Consider the following 6065-nt stretch of genomic DNA (forward strand, 5'->3'; position numbering starts at 1 on the left):
GGGCTCTTCAAGTGTACCACTTTCTTTATCCTAAATCTTGGCCGAACCTCCCATTGTTCTTATCTTTTCTGTTGGCCTTCAACATCTTTTGTTTCGATCGAGTGTTGGCTTTTCTTTTCTTCTCTTCTGTATTCACGGTTTCCCCTCAACTCTCTCTATTCCTCTTCTTTGAATTTGGCCAAATATCGTTGCTCCTCTCCCTCTCAACCCATTTAATTTTCATTGTTAGTCGATTGTGCTTTCTTGTTTTTTGTGGAAGCCAAATCTCTTTGCATTTTGGGAAAGCAACTGATCTTATTTCTCCTTTGTCGGCATAAACTACCTTTCTAATTCTATCTTTTATCCACCTTTCTATCAAAGGCATAACTGTTCTTTGTGGGACTCTATCCTGGAGTGTGCCCTTGCAGGCCGAATACTTTTAAGTAGTGGTAGGTGGTTGATCTTTTGGTATTAATCTTTTAACTCACAGTTTTAGTTAACAAGGTGATAATACTATATAGATTTTGTCATGTTTGGAAGGCAGTTTCGATCAGTGATTAAAGAGAGTAATCGGTCGCTATTCATGGTAGGCAACCATTAGCATTGTTGAGATTTTGATACTTTGTGAGATTGGTAACCTTACTGGGATAAGTTCTAACGTGGGGCTATGTTCGAATCTAGGTTGGAGTTGTAGAAAATTGCCCACTTATCGCAAAAAGGTGTGTAATCATACCCCCTTCCAAGTGTAAATCGGCAAATGTCGAAAAGCCAAAAATACGGCGTTTAAGGCTACATAAGTGTGTGATCGCTCATGAGGCGATTCGAGCTCATGAAACATGGATGTTAGACGATAGGGCCGCCATGAGCAATCTCATGGGTTTGGGCCGTTCTGGGCCATGTTGGGCTAAAATGGGCCGTGTAGGCCAAATGGGCTTGTAGGCTCCACACGGATAAATTCCTCAAAATATGATAATTACTGGACTGGGCTGTGTAGTTCGCATGGCCGCAGTATATTTTGGGATTGATGGGCCATACGGGCGTGTGGGCCTACTTGGGCCTCATATTGGACCTTGGGCCAATATACACTGTTTGGTCCATTACGGTTATACCAGTCACTCAGGGCGACTGAAGACTTTCTAGTGGGTCGATAAGAGTATCTAGACCTCAAAGTAGGTAGAATCACCAAAATACCCCTATAGGGTAAAATGACTATTTTACCCCTCGAGGGTAAGTGACTGATTTGTGCTATGGTATAATTGTTCATTCTGAGCATGACATTCTGCATACACGTATGACTTATGACATGACATTCTGAATGGGGTTGGGATTCTGTTAAGGAGGAAGTATACTGTTACTGGTGGTTTTGCCACATATACTAATACTGGCAGCTTTGCTGCGTTACTGTACTGATAGCCTTGCTGCGATATTATTACTGGCAACTTTGCTGCGATACTGGTGTGTTGGTTGGGTGGATTGACTTTGTCCCTACATGGTGTGTTGGTGGTACGGAGTGGTGTGTTAGTTGGATTGGGATGGGTTGCATTACTGTACTACTTTATTACTATTAGGGCTAAGGCCCACTCTGTAGTATTTTTGAATAGGGCTCAGGCCCAGACTGTTACTGTATGCGGTATATGATTGACTGAAAGGGGTTACACACTGAGTTTTCATAAACTCACCATTTCTTTTTTACTGTGTAGGTAATCCCTAGCTATTGACGATTTGGTGCTGTGAGGGACTCGGAGGTGGCCACACTATTGCTCCTGTTTTCTTTAATTTTGGCGTTTCATTTGCTATTAAATTTTGTTTTGGGTTTTAAATTATGGTAATAAGGCCTCTCTAATTATCTAGTTTTTAACTTGGAATTTTAGTTTATTATGATTTGTATCTGTTAAAAGTAGGACACAGTTTTTCCGAAAAGATAAATGCTTTCAAAACACTACGTCTTCGCAACACTTTTGAAATGCTTCCGCAACAAACAGAGTTTTAAAAGTAATGACAACTTAAAATGAATAACAAATGGCTAGAATGACTAGAGTTCTAACAAAGACGCTTTGGTTTTCCAAACAGGTTTTCATCAACCAAGAGCAAGTTTTAAAAAGGCACTCCAATGTGACTTCCTCAGATTCAATCATAACGTCTAGGCCGGGTTTGGGGTGTTACATTTAGTGGTATCAGAGCCAGATTAAAAAATTCTGCTGTGAAATGGGTTTTGAAAATGTTTGAAATTTTTAGAAAATTGTTCTTGAAATATTTTGGAGGATTTGCAAGTGTGGCACACTGAGTCTCTGACGCCAAATCCGTAAGTTTTTCGATAACTGATGATTGATCAAACTAAAGAATATTGAGATTACTCTAGATATGAGACTGTACCGTGAGACTCTAGTTGGCGTAAGCTGAAACTGTAGGAAACTAAAAATTGTAGTGAGACCTCAATCTGTGAAAACCAACCCTGATTACTGTTTCTCATAAGACATTTGTTTATAATTACTGGAATTACCAACTGATGCATAAAACTTCTACAATTAGATAATATGTGAATCAATATGAGTACAAGAGGTACTCATGGAAGGAGTACAAGAGGCCGTGGTAGAGGCCCTGGAAGTGCTAGGGCTGGGTCCTCGGCATCGGGCCACATGCCTAATGTTGAGGCTAGGGAGGCACCAGCTTCACCGACAACTGAGATGAGACCATACAATCAAGTAGCTAGGGATGATGCACTATCCCAGGCTATGCTTCGAATTCTAAAGAGAGTTTTTGAAACCAATACAGGTGTTGTGGGCCGTGGGTCAATTTCTGAACGACGACAGTCTAATGGAGTGGAAGTTTTTAAGGGTATCTCTGGAGTATCCCCTAATGTGGATGATTACTGGTTGGAAGCTACAGAGAGAATAATGGACGATCTCGACTGTACCTTTGAGAAAAAACTAAAAGGTACAGTGCCTTTACTGCGAGACGAGGTCTATTAGTGGTGGCTTACCGTGAGACAGGATACTCAGGCCGATCGAATAACATGGGATTTCTTTAAGGTAGCTTTTCAAAAGAAATATGTGGGTGAAAGTTATGTGGATGCCCGAAAAAGGGAATTTTTTAGCTTGACCCAGGGGAGTAAATCTGTGGCAGAATATGAGGCGGAGTGTAACACCCCTTACCCGAGACAGTCGCCGGAGTTGAGCATGAGGCGTTACCGGACTTAGCTTACTAATTCGGGGCATAAAAAATTGATTTTAAAATTAATTTAGTCTCATTCATTCAATATGTCCCTAAAAGGGTCCTCGAGACACTAAAACATGAAATTGAAATAGTTCGGATCACTTAAAAAATCAAAACAATTTATTTCATCTTTCATAAATAAACTGTCCATTTGCATCATAGTCACTAAATAAATCAGAACTCGAGTTACGAAACTTAAAATTCAAATATGTAAATTTCTCTGAAACTACACTCATATATCTTCAATTTGTTTCAGAATTTTTGGTCTAGCCAAATAGTATAGTTTATTAGTTAAAGTTTCTCCTGTTTCAGTGTTCAGTTGCTTTGACCTTTGTTCAGTACGAATTAATTTTCTCCCTGTACCAAATTCAAATAACCATGTCATTTATTTCTATTAAAAGTAGACTCAATAAGGAATCTATAATTATAAAGTATAACTCCTAATTATTTTTGAACAATTTTTAGTGAATTTCTAAAGTCAGAACAAGGGATTCAGAAATTACTCTAACTGTGTCTCACCAAAATTTAAATATCTCATAAAATAAAACTCCTTTATTTACTAATTTTGCTTTCATATGAAAATAGACTCAATAAGCTTTAATTCTATATCTCATTCACTATCTAAATCCATTTATACTATTTTTAGTTATTTTTCAAATTCACGTCATTACTGCTGTCTGATACTATTTTAAAGCTAATTTCACCTTTTTCATGATTTCTATGGAATAACTAGCATTTAGGCATACATAACATCAGACATGTCTTTGATTAGCCATTCCAATAGCTAATCATTATCAAGCATTTACATACCATTCATTAGCCATATCATAAGATCATACACACAAAATGGCTACGATGCTATACATGCCATACTCAAAATGAAACGTCTAGCTATACTAAAATAATCTTTGTGATAGTGTGCCCAGACCTCCGACGTACTTTACGATCCCCGAGTTAGCTTGACAAAACCATAAAAAGAAGGAAAATAAAGAGGTTAAACATTAAGCTCAGTAATTTTGCAAGCAAATAAATAATAACATTCATAAGAATTATCTTACTACTTGGCATGATACTACTTAATGCAACTTCATTAATTATCATAGACATATTTTAAACTTCTTCACTTACTCACTTACTTAAATACATACTTACTTAATCAAATTTATTAATACATTTTACTTACCTTTTTCCTTATCAAGAATACATGAACATTATATACTTACCTTTGCTCTTCTAGCATGAACTTGTCTTACCTTTTTAGTATAACTTGTCTTACCTTACCTTACATTGATATTCTCTTTAAATTTTCCCGTTGAACCACTTGGAATACTAAGGATACATGGGTACCTTACCATTTCCATGACTTGTCATGGTCTTACATGGTATACTTTTGAAACTTACCATTGCCATGTCTCAACATGGTCTTACATGGTTTCCTTGCCTTATGAACTCACCAATGCCATTCCTTGGCATGGTCTTACTGGGACCTTTTCCTTATAGTAACTTATCAATTTCATGTCTTGACATGGTCTTACATGATATCCTTGCCTTAGAAACCTTACCAATTGCCATGCCTTGGCATGGTCTTACATGGTATCCTTAAACCCTAATGTCATGACATTTGTATCCTACACATTCCTAAGGTTCAACCGGGACTTTCTGAAATTACTTCTTCGTCAATTCATGCTTGAGTCTTCTTTGAATAATTTCATAAAATAAATATACACATGTTGGAAATTAACAACATTAACCTAAAATATTAGAATATTGCATTTATTTACCGCAACTTACTTCGAAACAAAATACAATCAACTATATCGATTTAGTCCACTATCTTTTTCTTTCCCCAGTCTAACTCTGGATTTCGTTCTTCTTGATCTATAATAACAAATTTAGCTTATTTAATACTCACATTTATTAAAACAGTCCTTGACTCAAACTTTGGAAAAATTACACTTTTGCCCCAAGGCTCGAAAATTAAACTTCATCCTATTTTCTTATGTTTTATGACTCGATGATCATTTTTCCCTTCTATGACAACATCGAATTCTCACTCTAACAAGTACTTATGAACATTAGGTATTTTTACCGATTATGTTGTTTTACTCGTATTCACATAAAATCGCTTAGCAAAAGTTGTTTAACACAACTTCAACCTTCATATTCTACCATAAAACATCAAAATAAACATATTTCACTTATGGGTATTTTTCCAAATATAAACCTTAAGTTAAATTATTGCTAGAATAAGCCTAATCAAGTTACCAGGACTCCAAAAAAGTAAAGAACATTAAAAACGGGGCTTGGAATCATTTACTATGGAGATTGGAAGCTTGAAACAAGCCCTAGCTATGGAGAACCCTTGACATTCAGCCTAAGGAAGAAGATGAGCACATTTTTTCCATCATTTTCCCTTTTTAATTCTTTTATTTGACACTTAACTAAAATGCCCTTCATTAAAATTTTTAGTTATTTCTACCTATGTATATCCATTTTTGTCCATGAAAATATAATGGTCTAATTACCATTTAAGGACCTCTACTTCAATTATACACTTCAATTTAATCCCTTAGCATTTAGAACTCATATTTATCAACTTTTGCAATTAAGCCCTAATATGCAAATCGGACATGCAATCACTGAAATTTCTTATCGGTATTCTAACACATGCATCTAATCACTCGGTAAATCATAAAATTAATCGCAATAAACTTTTTTATCTCAAATTTATGGTTTCACAACCACTGTTTCGTTTAGGCCCTATTTTGGGATGTTACACGGAGTTCTTACGACTTAGACGTTATGCCCGTGGGATAGTGGCGACTGAATATGAATGCAGTCTGCAGTTCGAGGATGGCCTCTGATATGAGTAA

Source organism: Gossypium hirsutum, unplaced genomic scaffold (genome assembly GCF_007990345.1).
Source record: "Gossypium hirsutum isolate 1008001.06 unplaced genomic scaffold, Gossypium_hirsutum_v2.1 scaffold_39, whole genome shotgun sequence".
NCBI classification, from domain to species: domain Eukaryota; kingdom Viridiplantae; phylum Streptophyta; class Magnoliopsida; order Malvales; family Malvaceae; genus Gossypium; species Gossypium hirsutum.